Source organism: Myotis nattereri (genome assembly GCF_964212035.1).
Source record: "Myotis nattereri genome assembly, chromosome: 3".
Lineage (NCBI taxonomy): Eukaryota > Metazoa > Chordata > Mammalia > Chiroptera > Vespertilionidae > Myotis > Myotis nattereri.
This window is the reverse complement of record NC_138077.1, coordinates 130619601-130639620: the sequence shown is the minus strand read 5'-3', so window position 1 is coordinate 130639620 and position 20020 is coordinate 130619601.

Here is a 20020-nt window from a genome sequence, read left to right as displayed (position 1 = left end):
TGATTAAAATTGAAGGGAAATTCTCTGGTGAGATAATTGGAAACTTTTGGGTCAGATTCTCTGGAGAAGAACTTGGGGCAGAAACAGAGCCAATTCCTGATCATCTAGGAGTTTGGTTCTAACGTCAAAAACTTTCCTTCCAAAGTTGTTAATCTAAATATCATGAATGAGTTCTATTTTTTAGCTTATTTTTTTATGTCCATGAACAAAGAAAGTCTTGTTACTTGAAGGTCCCTCATAAGTCAACAGCATTTGAAGTGCAATAATTAAAAGCCTGCTGATGCTGAGATGCTGTTTCAGGGAGCTCCAGAGTTTTTGCAAGTATCTTAACAAATACACATAAGTAAAAGGTGGGAAAATTACATTTGTCTTGCTTTCCTTCAATGTCTGTATTTCAGATGTAATAAAAAAGTCATTAGTTTATGATATTCTCATGTTGAACTTAGTAGGAATGACTCTGAAATGCTTCTCAATCCAATGAAGACATCAAAATCCAATAAAGACCCAGCTATGAGTGCATAAAAATTACTTAAAGTTACATTTTTGAAAAAGTCTCATGGAAGATATTTATTTGAAAAATTGTAGAATAATTTATGTAAATAAAAAATTTATATTGTTATTCCAAGTTAGCCTTTGGTATTAACATTTGATAAATACTTAAACATTGAATGTCTTATAAGAATTTACTTTTTTCTTAGATTTTTGATTAAGTTTATTTTCATATTTTCATAAGGTGAATAGAGTGTAGCTCAGGAGAGGTTTGAAACTCTGCTCACGGATTTATTGTGTAGTTTATTTATTACTTAGTTTGCTCATCTGTGAAATGGTGATGTTGTGTGTGCTGAGTGTCCTCAGGACTATTATGAGGATCCAGTGGGATAGTTCACATAAAGCTCTTAGAATGGCAACTGACATCCTGAAAGGGCTCAATAAATGTTAGCTATTTTTATTTTAATAAGAAAACATCATTCAGCCCTAGCCAGTTTGGCTTAGTGGATAGAGCATCAGTCTGCAGACTGAAGATCCTAGGTTCAATTCCAGTCAAAGGCACATGTCTGGGTTGCAGCTTGATCCCCAGTAGGGGGAGTGCAGGAGGCAGCCAACCAATGATTCTCTCTCATCGTTAATGTTTCTATCTCTCTCTTCTTCTCCCTTTCTCTCTGAAATTAAAAAAAAAATTTTTTTTTAAAAGAAAAAATTCAGCCCTGACTGGTTTGGCTCAGTGGAAAGAGCATTGGCCTGGGGGCTGAAGGGTCCTGGGTTCGATTCCAGCCAAGGGCACATGCAGGGTTGCAGGCTCGATCCCCAGCGGGGGGTGTGCAGGAGGCAGCCAATCAGGGATTCTTTCTCATCATTGATGTTTCTGTCTCTCTCTCGTTGTCCCTTCCTCTCTGAAATCAATAAAAATATATGTAGTTTTTAAAAAGAAAACATTCAGAGATACATAATGTTATGAAGATTATTACGAGCATTGATTGAACGTAGGACATTGAGAGATAAACTCTCAGTGTTTACCAAAGAGTGCAGTAGACTGCTTTTCTTAAAATACGTTCACACTGTTTTTCATTTTTACAGATGGTGGTTACTCTCTCCTTCATGTCACCCATTTCCACAGATGGGTGCGGTTCCAAGTACACAAGCCTAGGCCCGATGGAATGGAGAGAGAAGACAGGGGAAATACAAGCAATTTCAAAAAGGGGGAACAGGAAGTAAGAAAACCGAAAATCCTGGAGTAAACTTACTCCTCTGACAAAAGGTCCAGAGTGAGCTGGCAGCATTCCTTTTCATGTTTGAAACCAGAGGTCAGCAAACTTTCTTTGTAAAGAACCAGGTAGCAAATATATTTGGTGTTGTGGGCCATATGGTCTCCATCACAGCTCCTCAACTCTACTCCAATAACACACAAGCAGTCATAGATGGTACAGAACAAACGGATCCTGGCTGTGATCTAATAAAACTTTATTTACAAAAACTGGTGGTGAACCACAGTTTGCAACCCCTGATCTAGAACATACCTGAGAATGATGGAAAGCATTTATTACTTTCCCCATATATTTGCCTCAGATGAAAATTGGAAGCATTCCCCCCACTCTCCCCATCTCCTTTTGCTCCAATCATTTTCTACTCCCAGGGTCTTAGTGCCATTTTGATGGTGACCCCAGAGAGCAACCTTGGTTTGCCCTGGAGTATGGCACTATCTGTGCCTAGGCTCAGGCCTCCCAGATTCTCAGAATGGAACTCATACAAGACAAAGCCTTATGATTATATTGATGAACTTGCCTAACTTTCCTATCTTGGTCCTTTATTGGACATTCCCCTGTCAGGGTTAGAAAATGGAAAATGAAAAGGTGAGAGGCTTAGAAAGTTCCAGAAGGTGGAGCTTAATTTAAGTGGCGCTACCTGGCATTCCACTAAAAATATTCTTCACCAAACACAAACTTGTGTCCTCACAGAGGGAGAGGCCATATCGCCAGACTCTCCTTGACTTGAGGGCGAGTCCCCAGCTTGGGCACGTATTCTGTCCTCCTCTTGTTTCCACTTTTCCTGGGAGCTAGAGAAGGATTGTTCTCTCATTTTTTTGGTTATAAAGTTTTATTCTGATTGCTTTGGATTTATCTGCTCATCAATTTTATCTATTTATTTATTTTTATTATCTTAAATGTAATTTTATTTTTTCCACCACCATTTATCCCCTCTATGCCCTCTCCCACCTTCACCCCTGCAATCACCACACTGTTGTCCATGAGTTCTCTCTCTATCCCTTTTTGATTTTTTTTCTCAACCCTGCTCCTCCCCACCCTGGAGCTGTCTGCCTGCTCTCTATGTATGAGTCTATCGCTATTTTGCCTATCATTTTTCAAGTCTGGGGTCCTCTCAGAAGCCTGTCCTGGGTTTCTACGTTGATCAGGTGGGCATGAAGAATAGGCTAGACATGGCTTTGATACAGATTAGAAATTTATTTCTTTGGAAGAAGTGCTCATATCCCACCTTTCTTCCTTTATGTTAAGCAGCCCAATGTCTTATACTCAGTAACTATTTGTTGATGTTATTTTGAGCTTATGGCAACTATGACTACATCCCTTTGATTTTAGTTTGACTAAGGACTGATTTTCTAGTTCCAAAGCAGAGCTGAAGCAATTTTTTTTTTCTTTTTGGGGAACAGACCTTTGCATAGAGACATAGACTCGAAGAATAAAACAAATCTGTCTTGAGACTTGTAGGGGAAAGAGTTGGGAGGTGTCAGGGATCTCTAGGGGAGTTAGAGTTACAGTGCCTGTCCTCTCTAGGTAGGGGATGGGTACAGACAGGACCAGCACCCACACAGCCCATTGATCCTGGAGAAAGCAGAGTTCTTTGTTAGCCAGTGGGAGGAGAGACAGCACTTCTAGGAGTTGCCACAGTCTGTCTGTACTGTTGCCTCAGGCTTGTAGGGAGGCAGCCAGAGGGCTCCTTAATGGAATCAGCTGAATGTTATCCTCATTCTTATCAAGGATGGTGGCTTTATCGTATCAGGGACAACCAGTTTTTTCACATATTATTGAGTAATCCTTTAAAAAAACCAACCATACAGTTGCATTTCAAGCAAATTCCTGGTGTCTAAACAGAACTGCCATATTATAATCAAGTTGTATCAGCAAACTTTATTGCTGAGGGCCCAAGTTTCAAATACTTTATGGGAAAACCTAATTTCACAATAGCCTTTACTTGGCAGTTTGTGCATGCACATGGAAGGGCTCAGGAAGGAAGGAATTTCCCCCAAGAAACTAGCCAAGACAGGTTAGTAATTTCTTGTTTATTTCACTCTGACACTGAATTTTCTTCTCATGCAAACATTCATTCATTCATTCACTCAAATATTACTTGGGCGTCCTCAATATATCACAAATTATCCTGAGGACTCCTGATACTATAGTTAAGAAAATACGCAAAAGGATTGCCTTCATGGAGCTTACATGGAAGAGTCTGACAATAAACAAATAAACAAGTGAAATATGTAAATATCAGTTATGATGAGTTTATGGAGAAAAATACAGCAAGGAAGGCAGTTAGGTGGCTGCAGAGGTTTGGACTGACTGGGGGTGGGAGGTAGTGGGGGGAGGAGACAATGTTGCTTTATTGAATCCAGTGCACGGGGAAGATCTCACTCTTAAATGGGAGATGCCAAGAACCCTGAAGGAACTTAGAGAATGAGCCATATGGATATTGTAGGAAAGGGCACTTGAGCCAAAGGGAACAGAAAGTGCGAAGGCCCTGAGCTAGAAATTCTACTTAGTGTGTTTGAAGAACAGGAGGCCAGTGTGGCTGGAGGGGAAGAAAGGAAAAAGATGAGACAAAAGAGGCAGAGGAGGCCCGGGGTATCACTGGCCATTTGAATATAATGTGTGCTAGAGGGTTTGTGTTTGTTTGAAGAAGGTGTTTGAAAGTGTGAACTAATTAAGGGAGAAGGGCAATGTTTTGGGTCTGCTGGGTAGAGACAGTAGAGGGAAATCTGAGAACAAGTGTCACCTGTTCTGTTTTATTTAGTTATTTTTATTGGTTTCAGAGAGGAAAGGAGAAGGGGAGAGAGATAGAAACATCAATGATGAGAGAGAAACATTGATTGGCTGCCTCCTGCACACCTTATACTGGGGATCGAGCCCGCAACTCAGGCAAGTGCCGTGATCAGGAATTGAACCATGACCTCCTGGTTGTTGGGTTGACACTCAACTACTGAGCCACACCACCTGGGCATCACCTGTTCTGTTTTAAAAGCAGGGGAATTCTGGTGGGAGAGTGTCATCAGAAAAAGAGACATTAAACAATGACTTGGAAGACAGCGTCTACTTTTTAGAAAAAAACTTCTTAGTTAGGTTTTGTTAAATCTGTTAGAATATGTTAGTGTTTCTCAGTGGTACATAAACTCATGATGGCAGGACATAGCCTAGAAGTTTGGGGCAGGAGTGGGAAATCTTCCAGGGGATAAATCCTAAGTGGATAAATGAGAGGGGTCAGTAATAACAGTGAGGATTTGCTTAGCCCCTTTTTCTGGGTTTTCACATAATTTGATTGGAGATATGCTCTTAAATTGTCTTTTCTAAGGTCAAAAGGGATTTCACAGCACATTGATATTTAAACAGATTAATTCAACTTTTGGCCAATACTGTTTTCATTATTAGAAAATAAAGTAGACATGTTATAAATAAGGAATCCTAATCATATTTTAAGTTATCTATAAAATAGATAGTTACATGTGTCTGCCACTCATTTGATTTTTAAGCATTTTCTGCTAGGAAAAACAAATAATTTTTCACAACTGTATTGTGCCTGTAAGCTTTTCCTGAAGCACTTTTCATGCTCTTCACCTGTTTCTGTGTAGACCCTCCCTGCTGTTTGCAGATCACCCGTATCAAATATTAGTCCTACTAAAAAATTGTTTTGCTCCTGAAAGACTCCACGCATCTGAGCTTCCCCTGATAGCAAGGAGGACTCCAGCTATGAGCTTGGATTGCATTTCTTCACTGGGTTAGTGTTTCTGTCTGGTTGCTTGGCCTTGGTCCTGCCCAGAATTCCAGTCCAGGTGCAGACAAGGGGCCAGCCACCACCACACTTTGACTGTAACTTGATTGCCCACAACACATAATATTGGCTCCTCTTCACACAATCCCATGTGGCGTTCTTATCTGTATTGTGAAGGAACTGATACATGATCAAGTCACAGCTAGTACCTCTAAGGCCCACACTTGAACCTGGGTCTGTGGTTTCCAAATGTGGGTTCTAGCACTGTACTCTTCTGCCTCTTGCATTTCTAATGATAACTAAATAATTTAATGATATAATTTCATTTAAAAAATTTATTGAATTTATTGAGGTGACATTTATTAATAAAGTTATATAGGTTTCAGGTATTCTATAATATTTCATCTGTATATTGTATTGTGTGTTCACCACCTCCAGACCTCCAGTCAAGTCTTCTTCCATCATCATTTATTCCTCCTTTACCTTCTTCTATCTCCCTGAGAATAATATTTTCCAGGTCCATCCTATTGTCGCCAAAGGTAAGATTTCCTTTTTTTTTTTTTTTTATAGCCGAGTAGTATTCCATGGTGTAAATGTACCACAGCTTTTTTATCTGCCCATCTACTGATTGGGTTGCTTCCATATCTTGGCTATTGTAAATAATGCTGCAATGAATATAGGGGTGCATATATTCTTTCTGATTGGTGTGTGTGGATTCTTAGAATATATTCCTAAATATTAGTTTGATGTAGTTCCATTTGTTTATTTTCTCTTTGCCCTAGGCCAGTGGTCGGCAAACTCATTAGTCAACAGAACCAAATATCAACAGTACAACGATTGAAATTTCTTTTGAGAGTCAAATTTTTTAAACTTAAACTATATAGATAGGTACATTGTTATTAACTTAATTAGGGTACTCCTAAGGCTTAGAAAGAGCCACACTCAAGGAGCCAAAGAGCTGCATGTGGCTCTCGAGCCGCAGTTTGCCGACCACGCCCTGAGAGATATATCAGAAAAAATGTTGCTATGAGAAATGTATGAGATTTTACTGACTATGTTTTCTTCTAGGATTTTTATGGTTTTTAGTCTAGCATTTAAGTCTTTAATCCACGTTGACTTCATTTTTGTGTATGGTGTAGGAAGGTGGTCTAGTTTTATGTTTTTGCATGTATTTGTCCAATTTTCCCAGCACCATTTATTGAATAGACTATCTTTACCCCATTATATGTCCATGCCTTCTTTGTCAAATGTTAATTGAACAAGACAATATAATTTCTAATGATATTATTATAGGCAGCAGAGCCAGAGGGCATGGCCATGGAGGCCACTGGGCAAACGGTTCACTGTCCAGGGGCAGTCTACCCTGGCATTCTGAGGTGGGAAACACCCATAAGTTCCTCCTTGGCTCTCTCTTTCTTCGAATCAGAAGACATCAGGACACTGGGCTGCTCTATGCCCAGTTGTATTTAATTCTCCAGGGAGCTCAAGGAACCCTCTTGGTTTCATTGACTTTTTTACTTTTACTTACTCTTTGCAAACTCTTTCGAGGCCTTTTTGTCATTGTTGTTTTATTATATTGCCTTTGGATTAAAAAAATAGTTTTACAGTTCCTGCTCTGGCCAATGACTGGGTGACTGACTTCCTAGTTGGCCTCCTTGCCAACAGCATCTCCCCCGAAGTCCACAGTGTGTGTGCTCACCTGGTAAATTTTCCTAGGTTGTGGGATTCCTCTATCAGTGGCTCCCTCTTGCTTATTGTCAAGGCTTCCCTTTCAGCATTCAGAATCTTCTCTTATGCCAGGCTGACTTTGGGTGTTGGTTAAGCAAGTTTACTTACTCCTGCCTCTGTTCCTTTGCTTAGGTTTTTAGCCTCGATCTTCTAAATCTATGCCACATCATTAGGTTTATTTTCCCCAAAATGTCTGTCACACTGACCTTTGGCTTTTCTTATTCCCTATAGGACCAATGTAGGGAGTCTTTGCATATGTTGTTTTTTCCCTCCTAGAATATCTTTCCTTCCGTTTCTTAGTTCTCTCTTAAAACTCAGTCTGAGCCTCATCTTTTCCAACAAGATTACTCTGAGGACTCTTTCTCTGTGATTCCACAGTGTTTACTATTAGAGTAGAAGGGCACATTATATTGAGATAGTGTTCATCATCGTCTGCCCTTCTAGACAAGTAGAACATAAGCCTTGGCCAATTCTGTGCTTTTAAATTGGCAAGCTACCTCCATGCCATGTGTCCTAATATGAATGAGTCCTGTCATTGTTTTGTTGAGGTCTGTGTGGCAAATCCTATTAGTTTTTCTTATCCACCTCCATCTATTACTCCTTGACTTCTGGCTTCTTGCCTCATTTCCTGATGGTGGCTTCTCATTGTTGGTATCTGGATATTGAGCTTCTTGTCTTGAACTTGACTTCCTCCTGGGTTTGATCTAATTTCTACTTCCAGTGGGTTTACTTCTAAACCCTCTCAGGGTAAGAACTCACCCTAGCACAGAATTCCCTTGGCACTTACCACAGCACCAGTTCACAGACTAACAACACTCAGTCTTGGTTCATCTCAGACTCTTAAAAATAACTGAAGAATTTACTCAGAAAGCTCATGCACTGTAATCAGATTACGGGAAACAATGAAAATAGGGGCAGGTGTGAAATAGACAAAAAGCAGGAACTTATGTGATGTTGACTTAATTTTGTTTTATAGACAGCAAGTACAGACTGCTGCAGGAAAAAGAGAGAGCATCCTAGACAAGCATTGGCAGGAAGATGATTAGAATCCATTTGAACTAGACTAAGAAGGCTGGATAAAGTCTGCAGATATAGAAAATCTCCAAATGTGCAAAAATAATAGTGGGTGAAATGTCAAAATCTGAGGTGGTTTAGTTTGTGTCATAAATACCAGCTACACCAAAATTCAGTAAAGTTTTTGGTTTCTGGTAAGAACCATCACTTCATTTGACTTCTCCATTTGGCCTTTATTGGTCTCACCAGCACTGATTGGTGACTTTATTTTGAGGGTCATTTTTCACAAAGAAACAAAGTTAGCTACAGAAATTAAGAATTTGAGTTCTGGTTTCTCTGGGTGACCTTGGGCAGATTTCTTAACTTATTCATGCCTCATTTTCCTTCTCCATTAAATGAAATAATTCCCATATTACTCTTAGCACAAACTACTTGGTACATGGTAAACACTCAAGGGTAGCCATTATTATTGCTATGTCTGAAAATTACTGTGTGAATGGCAATTAGTGGAGAACAACATATTGCAATGGAGATTTCTATGTTGGGTGGTTGGACAGACTTAGTCACTGACAAACTAATGGGTTTCATTCACACACCTGTGGTTAGAATTTGTGGCTTAGAAAAATTACAAATTATTACATGTCATGAACTGTCAAGGTCATGCACAATTATTTGAAACCTCACATGTCAAATCTGCCATTGCTAAGGGTCTATGATACTTTCTTCTCCTCTGTCTGTTGGAAAGAACAGCTGGACACCAGGCTGCATGTGCTTGTAAACAATTATTAAATTACCCAGTAGACTCGTCTTCCCCAAGCAGAATGAACTTGGTTCTTTTAACCTTTTCTGAGCATGGTTTTGATTTTCCATCTCTTTAATCATCTCTGTGGCTCTTTTCTGAACCTTCTCCAAGGTCTTCATGTCCTTCAATTTGCTATGGAGTACCTAATTGCTCAAAGTTCTCAGCTAAATGTTTTCACAACATGGGATATATATCATTTCTAGATGCCCTACTGTAATTTATGCACACAGGCATGCCTTCTTTTACAATTTGCTGTTATGCCATGCAATCATGGTAACGTCTTACATTTGTATAGCAAAGACAATTTTCAAAGGACTTTCTTATGTGTTATTATTATTATTTTTACCTATATTACAATCTAATGAGCTAGGTACAATCATCCCCCTTTCTCAGATAAGAAAACTGAGATTCAAAAGGACTCAGAGTCTTGCCTGAGGTCACAGAGACAATACTTTGTGGCTGGGCCTGGGTCTTAGGACTGGTCACTAATTCCAATGTTCTTTCAACCACATCCAGGCTCTATTGGTCTATAAACAATTTGTAAACTACACAGTCATCTAAATAATTTTCTGCTCTATTTCCCAAGAGCTCATTTTTTCCTATTATAGTTGGGTTGGTTTCATTAATTTTTCCCCAACAAACCTTTCCATAGTCCTTCCATTTGACTCACGGATCCTTCAGTACTTTGACTGCAGTGTGGTGGGGGTTGAGTAGCCAGCTGGTAAAAGAGTAGGCTCATGTTGAGTGTGTGCCATTAATAAAGGCCTTAGAGAGATGCTATTAGAAACACTGAATTTCTCTTTAGTGTCCACATTGCGATGAGAAACTTTTACCTATAGGGTTCTTTGTTCACTGTTTCCATTAAAAAAAATATTTTATTGTGAGGGAAAAGGTGATCCTATACCCTCTACAGTGAACTCCTTTTTGTACAATCCAAGGTGCCTGGAGCACTTCCTGAGTAAGGGTGGCTTCGCTTGTACATGACCAAAGTCTACGGAGGGTAAAGACATTGGTCGGGTGAAAGGTTAAGGATCTACCTCTTAGTGCTTATGTAAATGTCCTTTCCCATTCTCTAGGAATGATAAATACTGAATACTAAATACTAAAGAGGTAAGCACATTCATAATTCTGGATCTAGAAATCCTTATGATTTATTTTTCACTAGAGGTCTGGTGCACGAAATTCTTGCACTTGGCGGGGGGCGGGGAGGGAGGGGTGTGTGTGGGGGTGTCCCTCAGCCCAGCCTGCACCCTCTTGCAGCCAGCAGTCAGACATCCTTAGCCTGCTGTGGAGGCCAGAGAGGCTCCTGTCACCGCCACTGCACTCACCAGCCATGAGCCTGCTTCTGGCTGAGCGGCGCTCCCCCTCTGGGAGCATGCTGACCATCAGGGGGCAGCAGCTCCTGCATTGAGTGTCTGCCCCCTCGTGGTCAGTGCACGTCATAGCGACCGGTCGTTTGGCCGTAGGGCCAAAACCAGCTCTCTGACATTCCCTGAGGGGTCCCAGATTGTGAGAGGGTGCAGGCCAAGCTGAAGGACCCCTCTGGTGCATGGGGACCAGGAAGGGATGCAGAAGTTGGCCAGCCAGGGAAGGGCTGTGGGAGGGCTCCAGGGTATGTCTGGCCCATCTCGCTCAGTCCAGATTGGCCAGATCCCAGTAGCAAGTTAACCTACTGGTCAGAGTGTCTGCCCCCTGGTGGTCAGTGCACGTCATAGGGAGTGATTGAGCAGCTGTAGCATATCATTAGCATATTATGCTTTGATTGGTTGAATGGCTGACTGGATGACTGGACACTTAGCATATTAGGCTTTTATTATATAGGATTATTGAGGAAGGATTTTCAAAAAAGCCTACCCATCTATATGTTGGATATTTTGAAAATGAACTCTTTGGTTGATTTAATTAATAAGTCAATTGAACTTTTAAAATATTTATTTATTTTTAAATTTTACTTTAGAGAGGGAGGAAGGGATGGATAGAGAGAGGGAGAGAAATTTTGATGTAAGAGAGATACATAAATTGGATGTGCCCAACTGGGGATTGAACCTGAAACCTAGGTATGTGCCCTGATGGGAAATTGAACCCATGACCTTCTGCTGCATGGGACAATGCTCCAACCACTGAGCAACACCAGCCAGGGCAAATCAATTGAACTTTTACAGTATTCCCACACCGATTCACAACAACAGTTAAAGAGTTTTTTTTTTTTTTTTTTAAATAAAAATGCTGAGGCAGGGCCACTGAGAGTGGTAATCACTTACAGTGTTTTCCAGCCAGCTGCACATGGGGGTGGGAGGAGGATAAAGAGGGTAAAGGGGTGAACTATATGATGACGGAAGGAGACTGGACTTCGGTTGGTGAGCACAATGTAATATACAGATCATGTATTATAGAATTATAGACTCAAAGCTTATATAATACTAGTAGCCCATTGTGCAATATTGAGCAGTAGGCTGCCCACTGCTTCCGTGGGAGCTGGCAGGAACCACAGTGCACCGCCCAGAGCTGCGCTGCTTCCACCAGAGGCAGGAGGGAGCTGCGCTGATTCCGTGGGAGGTGGGAGGGAGTCACGCCACTTCTGCTGGAGCATGGAGGGACTCATGCAGATTCTGTGGGAGGCAGGCCCGCCGTCTCCTCTCCGGGCCTGTGCTCAGCTGCAGAGGCTGCAGGCCAGCCCCCTGTCCCTGTCCGTGTCTGTTCTGGCCGGAGCTGCCTCCAAGCCTTCACAATCAGGATCACGGGCCTCAAGCAAGGTGGCTCCTGGGTCCCGGGGGTGCCGCCTTGTCTGTGGCCCGGCTTTCCGATCGTGATCACTGGCTGAGGGTGGGCAAAGGCACCCCGATTCTCCGATCCTGCCCCCCGGCTCTTGCCTGCCGCCTGGGTTTCTGATCACCATTCTTCCGTCCTTCCCCTTTTGCCTCCCATCATTGCGCCTACATATGCAAATTAACCGCCATCCTTGTTGGTGGTTAACTGCCATCTTTCTTGGCAGTTAATTTGCATATCATCCTGATTAGCCAATGGGAAGCGTAGTGAAGGTATGGTCAATTACCCTGTTTGTCTTTTATTAGATAGGATTATTAACCAACGTTACTCGAATAAATTTAATTTAAAAAGATGAGAGATGGAGAGTATAATAAACAATGCCAATGTCTCCTGCCACTGCCATTCTGATTTAATTCATATGAGTTGGAGCCTTGCATCAAGTTTTTATTTAAATTAGCCACAGTTGAGACCCAATGGTAAGAGTGAGGAGTATAGGGTTTGAGGGTCACTGCAGGCAAGTGCCTCATGTCACCTGGCTTTGGCTTGCCCAGCTTTGGGCAACTGGCCCATTAGCAGGGATGGAAAGTGTACAGATGTTCACCATCTTGAGGGACATTGGATCTGATGACTTAGTATTCTCCAGTGCCATGTCATTTCCCTGGACTTCTCTACTGCCCAGCAGGTCTGCTGGGAGAGCCCCTGGACTGTACTGTCAATGGGTGCCTAGTATCCTCCAGGCAGCTTTTTCTAAATGAGCTAATCATAAGAATTTCTGGGGTGCTTGTTATATATGAGTATCCCCAGATCCTTCCCCTGAAGATTCTAATTCATGAGTTCTGGGATGGATCACTATGGCCTGTATATTAAAAAGTGCTCTGGGTCTGTCTTATGGGCAGGGACATTTAGAAAATTTAGGATACCTGAGATTCAGTTGAGGAACTCTTAGATGTGCAGATTTCCCAAGGCCACCCAAAATGAGATTTAATAGGTCTAGGTTGAGGCCCAGGAATCAACATTCTCAGCCACTCTGTCATACTCTACCAGTTAATCTGCTGCAGGTGATTCTTTTGCTACATTTTTAGAAATGCTGTCCTAGGAGGGAACTGTTATTTATGAAGGGCCTACTATGTGAATGATTCTGCCAAGCTGTTCTAAACCTTTGAGCATATTTATTACCCATCTCAACCTTCTGTCTTCCCAACATGTCCAGGACTCATGCTGCTCCCTGGTGCAGGTGCTGTTGGGGGCCCTGATAAGTGTGTTCGCAGCTACCTCTATCTTCTCATTTTCACACATTACCAAGGTCCCTGCAATTCTCATGACCAAACCTGCCAACATTATGTATCTTTGCTTTTCTAGACAGTTGAGGCAAAAAGGAAATTACGTTGGAGTATAGATCATAGTTTGAAAAAAAGGGCATGCCAATTGTGTAAAAGTGAGAGTAATTCCTCTCTAAGATTACATTCGAAGGGTAAATTCACCATGTGGATTCAGGTTTAAAGGGCAATAGTATTGTAATGTTTTCAAGAATGGTTTTCCAGAAATTGCAGACACATATACAGTGGCATTTTATACATCAACCCTTGGTAAAGAGTGGTGGTATAATAGTCATAACAATAAAGCCATAACAGTTACTCTATGTTAGGCCACACATATCACATACCCCAATTTTATATGGATGTATGACATTTATTGACTCAAGAAGTTGAAGAGCCCATTCCAGTAAGTTTCAGGACTGCTTTGGTTAGCTCTCCAGCCCTGTTTTTCTGAGATGACCGTGGCTTTGCCTTGCTCTGGTTGCTGGCTTCCTCCTCAGTTTGGATTTCCTCAGAGCAGGAATGCCTGCAGAGTTCCTGGCTTTCCATGGGCAAGGATACCTTCCCAGAGGAAGAGAAAATTTCTCTTTCTTCAACAATTTAACAAAATCCAGGCCATCCCTATAATTAATTTAGTTTGGGTTATGTACTTATCCCTGAACCAATAATTAAACTGACTGGCACAGAACCAGGATCCACCCTGGAAATGGAGTAGGTTGGTATCCAATCTAAAATTGGGATGAGGTGGGAATTGATACTTTTTTTTTTTAAGGAAACCAACCATATCCATTACAAAAGCAATATATTTAATTCTTCTATATAAAAAAGACATTGTATTCTGGATGTGTTGTTTTCTATTTGTCTACTTTAATAGAGGATGATGAGAAGTGCCTTTGAATGGGGCCAAAATGATCTCTTTAAATGCTTGAACTAAAACTAGTTGGTTGAGACCCCAGCTTTTCATGGAAGGCCAGCCAATTACAACAGAGTGACTGAACCAGGTATGTATAGAAGCTCTGCCTCCTTGACTGCTTTGGGTCTAATAGTAATTGCTACCATCTATTAATATGATGCTAAATCTTTCCTGCAGTTTTCTCTAGTGACTTTTCATAAAGTAAGTACATTGACTGTGAAAATAATGGAGTCCCAGAGGAGTTAAGTACTTGCCCAAAGTCACACAACTGGTGAAAGGCTGGGCAAGACTGGACTGAGACTCAGGATCATCTGCTTTTGTGCTGCCTCTTAGGAAGCTGAGAAATAGGATTTGGGAAGAATATTAATTCTGCTTGCCACCCAATATCTTATTTTCTTGTCTCTGAAGCAGAAATAATAATAATAATAATAATAAAAAACACCCCACACATGAGTTTCTTGTAGATTCAGCAAATGGCGAGTCATATTTAAGCATTTACAATTTAAGGATTTTTTTATATAAACAATAATAAAATATTAAAATGTTGAGGCAGTAGAAATGCTCTTCAGAAGCAAAGCCTAGAGAGCAGCGAGCGTTTCTCTATAGCTATACACAGTTATGCTATGTTAGGCCACACATATCACATACCCCAATATGTCTTCAGAGAAAGTAGATGCAAAAACACAACCACCATGGGGGTTGAACACAACTTTATTCTGTTATTTGTTTGGTTGTGTTTAACATAGGAAGTGGGAGATGCTGGCTAACGAAATGGTCAAGAAACAATAGCAGCTAATAGGTTTATGTAATGAGCGAAAGTGGGGGTGTTAGTTATACACATAAGCAAGTTTGATGCAAAACCCTTGGGTTTGTCACCTCTTCCTTCCATGAACTCCACGGAATCACCCATTTTTCGGCAGAAAAATCCCGCTTGCCAAGGGGGCATGGATCCTCTCCCATGGTACAAGTGCCTTCGCTCTCTATCCCTGCAACCTTACATTTCCTAGACTGTGGTACAGAAAATGTGATGAGACAATTTAGCCTAATCAATTTGCAACTACTAATGGCTTTCAGTAGAGTGATGAAGGGGGGGTGGGGACCTAATTTCATTACCGTTTGAATGTGATATCTGCTGCTTAATGAATTGAGAACTTAAAAAAAAAAAAAGCCTGCTTTATTTGTTTATTGAAGACTTTCCTTGTCAGAGACTTCTGTCCCCAAGGAAAATAAGGTTTTTGGGAGACTGGGAGAGAAATGAGAATTAATTCTGGTGTGTTGTGTTTCCAGAATGCATAGTGAGTTAAGGAAGGAAGTATGGAAGGGCTCGGAGCACTGGGCATCTTCCAGAGTGCAGATGGGCTGAGTGACTTCTCATTGTCACTGAGCTGAAGAAAAGGAGGGGCTTTGTGCCTTCTTCAATATGTTATCTACTCTGTGAGATATTTTTCAAGCAACAGGAAGAACTAATAAAATAAATCAATTACATTGTCATTAGCCTGAAACATGGGACATCCGGGAAGCTGAGGTTGGGGGAGAGAGCAGATGTGACATGCTTTCAATGTGCCAGGAACCAGAGCTCACATTTCAGAACATTGAGCCCTAGGACCTGCACGGCCGTCAGTGAAGGGGCCTGGTAGAGATGTGAAGACATTGCATTGCCCCACCTGGACAACTTCACAGAAGGTCTGTTGTCTAATTTTTATACCGTGAAAGTCAAGTTCTTAAATATTGACAGGATGAGCAAAATGACTTTGAACAAACGGGGCCTAGAAGGTGATCTTAGGAACTGGGCATTCTTTGAAAATGCGTGTGAAGGCCACAGGGCTTCCTTAGGACATTTAAAAAAAAACAAAAACAAAAGCAAAAACTAACTTTATCATATGTGGTATAATACTATTGAGTTTGGCCTAAGACATAGATTTTGTAAAGCTTCGAAAGAACCAGCAAAACCCAAGCTAAATCCCTTCAGTCTTTCACTTTCTCTGGAAAAAAAAAAGTGAGGCTGAGTCTTTGGTATAAGGAATATTCACCACACCCTTCAGATGAAGCTGGAGTGGCTGGGAGGGGAAGGTGTGACTCAGCCATTCAGTGACTACAAGGGAAGAGGTTGTGCCTGGCTGACTGGCAACTCTGAGCCTTGGCCTCTGCCGACAGCCTGTCATCAAAGGCTTGTGCCGCAGCCTTTTGTCCACTCAGACAGACTCTAAGGCTTTGTGCTTCCTGCCTGTGCCAAAGCATGGCTGCCATCATTTTTCCTTCTGACTTCTAATTTTGTCCAAGTTGAGAGAGAGATATACAATTTTAAAGAATTAGTTTTATTCATTCTTTTTTTTAAAATATATTTTTATTGATTGCAGAGAGGAAGGGAGAGATAGAAACATCAATGATGAGAGGGAATCATTGATTGGCTGCCTCCTGCATGTTGGACCGAGCCTGCAACCCAGTACGAGAATCAAACCTGGGACCCTTCAGTCTGCAGACTGACACTCTATCCACTGAGCCAAACCAGCGAGGGCAGTTTTATTCATTCCTAATTGACCAATAGAAGCAGTGAGACTAGGAAGTACAGATGGTCTGATATAGCAGCTTGGACATACTTCTTAGGCTCAAAAAGACTTGATTTAATTCTGGTTTATTAGCTGTGTGACCTTAGGCAAGTCACTTAACTTCTCTGTGTCACCAATCCCTATGAATAAATGAAAGGGATTCTAAGTTCCCCTCCAACTCTAAGAATCCTGACCCCAAACCAGCAGGAGATACCAGCCTGCCCATTCCTGCCTCAATGAAACATCCAGTTTTGTATCTGTATGAATAAAACCATTGCCTGTGCAGAAGGAAGTGATGGGGGAAGATAAGTACCTCATTGCTTGGTAGGAAAAAATGGGCTTTATTCATTCTAATTTTTTTCCTGAATTCCCAGGAACACTGTTTTTGATTGATCTTTCATGAAGTTTCACTTATTCTCACAAAATTAATCATCTTAACCGTATCCTTCTATCAATTCCATACAGAAATCTTGTCTTAAAAACTCACAGGTGGAGTTGTTCCTAATTTCATTTCCTAAGTTTCAAATCTATACTGCCAAATCCTTTCCCCCTTCTCTGGCCCCTTGCTCAATGTTTGATGGCTGGAGACCACAGACTTCAGTCTGTTTCCTCTTACCCACTTCAGTGATCGGTCTCCCCACCACCCATCTGATGATCAGAAGTGAGTTAGTTAAAACCTGGATCTAAAATCAGTTCACACTGCGTGGGTACTTTTGCCCTTTTAATTACAGGTATCTTGCTTTACGTTTGGCCTGCCCGGACCCACTGACCCCAGAGTTATTTAGTCTCTCAGGGCCCTTAGAAAAGTCCTGTCCTCCACGCGGCCACATTTCCAGAGTGTTAGGTGCCTTTCCAGAAGCCCGGGGTCCTATAGGGGATGAGGTAGTTTGGAAAAAACAGACCATTTCAAAATTTAAAAAAAATGTAAATAGCCCAACAACCTTGAAAGCAAGTTTAGGTACTGTGCAAAGTCTCACCAAGCCCTCGCCGGGGTCTGTGTCAGCGCGGAGCAACATGGTCCAGGAGCATTTGTTCTGAGTGACTGGTATTTCTGAAAGCAGATGCTATGGTAAAAATGCAGCTTCGGAGCGCTCCACTTAGTTATCAACCCTTTCATGCAAAACAAATATTCGGTTAAAGACAGCATGCTCTGGGCTTCTGATTAGATCACAGGAGTATAAATATCACAGGGCTTTTATGTGTTTGCATGACATGAACAAACAAAGTTCTTTCCTCTGACCCTTTCTTTTTAATATGAGCCCGTTTAGAGAAGCATATGATTTCTTGCCACTCTTCTTGCACAATATACTGCTCTCTGGTTTGCATTATTTCAGTAAGTAGGAGGTTTACAGATCAAATAAAAATGTAAAAACAAAAATAGCCCACCAACCTTTCAAGATCTCGCTCTACATCACTGATGGCGAGGAATGCTTGTTCCCACTGAGCAGCACGCATGGGGATTAGGGAAAAATAACTGATGGGCTAACTCAGCCTTGCTGCGTCCCTGTCCAGAATCCATCCCACTTCACAGTCTAGCGAGCTCCCCTTTAAGAATGGGAGGCTTCGACTCCGAGCCTGGAATTGAAGCATTTAAAAAATATAATGGTTTGCATACTGTGCAGTGATTTGTAAAATGTGAATGCCTACAAAAGCCGTGGTTACCCAGCATAACATTATCTTATTTTTAGTTACACAACCAGTAAAACAGCTGGAGGCCTAAAATCATGGCCTAGCACTAAGTGCATTGCTACATTCTATCCATGCAGCTAGGGCCTGTCCTTTTAGTGAGACGATAGGAGAAAGTGGAGTGATTACTGGCAAATTAACACTTTCCATTTTAATAGAGAAGCAAGGCCTACATAAAAACGTTGGAATTGCCGTCTATGCCAGTTAGATTCTGAGCAGCATCTGATGCTCCTCTAAACCACACTAATACACTCCTGCATTTTATAAGCAAATGAGCCCTTACTCATTTGTCAAGAGATATCTACCCAAGTAGACTAAAGAAGTAACCAGCAAAATATTTTACTTTATAGCTTCTTAACACAGTTAATAGAATCACCATGGCAATAATAGCAAAATATAATTGGCACTTAGAGAGCTGTGCTTGCTTTCGGTTTCTCTGCAAAAGCATGAACTATTCGGTAACACTCCATCCCCTTTATCATTAAAGGCATCCTTTCAACATGGTCAGTGGCTTCCATATAGCAAACCCAGGAAATACTGGGTTCCATCATATGAAGTTGCTGCCATCAGTTCATTCAACCACACAATGGCCATTTATATAGTCTGACCCAAAGTGTTTCAAATTTACATACAAAAACATGAGCACACTCGTCTGTAGCTGATATTTATTTGTTGTAAAAATTATGGATTTTGAAAGTAAATGTTTCCTGATTTTTTTCCAGTGATGTTCCCTTGCTGGTTGTATCTAGGAGTTGTGGGCAGTGGTGGTTAAATCTTCCTCATACAATCCATCCACCGCATTCTCAAGCCACCCTATCCTATATAATAAAGAGGTGATATGCAAATTGACCATCACATCCTGCACAAGATGGCCACCCCCATGTGGTCAAAGATGGAGTCCCATGTGGTCACAACATGGCCACCACAAGATGGCCTGCAGGGGAGGGCAGTTATGGGCAATCAGGACTGCAGGGAAGGGCAGTTAGTGGCAACTAGGCTGGCAGGAGAGGGCAGTTAGGGGCAACCAGGCCAGCAGGGGAGGGTAGTTGGGGGGACCTGGCCTGCAGGGGAGGGCAGTTGGGGGTGACCAGGCCTGCAGGGGAGGGAAGTTGGGGGTGACCAGGCCTGCAGGGGAGGGCAGTTAGGGGTGACCAGGTTGGCAGGAGAGGGCAGTTAGGGGCAACCGGGCCAACAGGGGAGGGCAGTTGGGGGCGATTGGGCCGGCAGGGGAGCAGTTAGGCGTGGATCAGGCTGGCAGGGGAGTGGTTAGGGGGTGATCAGGATGATAGGCAGAAGCGGTTAGGGGCAATCAGACAGGCAGGCAGGCAAGTGGTTAGGAGCCAGTAGTCCCAGATTGTGGGAGACATGTTCAACTGCCGATCCCTGTGGGATTGGGCCCAAACCAGCAGTTGGACATCCCCCAAGGGGTCCCAGATTGGAGAGGGTGCAGGCTGGGCTGAGGGACACCCCCACCCCCAGTGCATGAATTTCACGCACTGGGCCTCTAGCATGTAATAAATTCAAATAAAACCTGGTGTTATTTGTTAGAGTAAAAGGGGAAGAAAAGTAACCGTGCTATATTTATTGATCTAAATCAGAACATGCAAAAAGAAGCTTTTGACAGCCCCATAGACGACTCCTGTTTCTCTTACAACCTGATTCTGCCATTTAAGTTATTTATCATTTTTTACAAAGAAACAATTAAGTTGCTGCTGCCTCTGCTGTCTGCAGCCACTGCTTTTCTCCCACACCT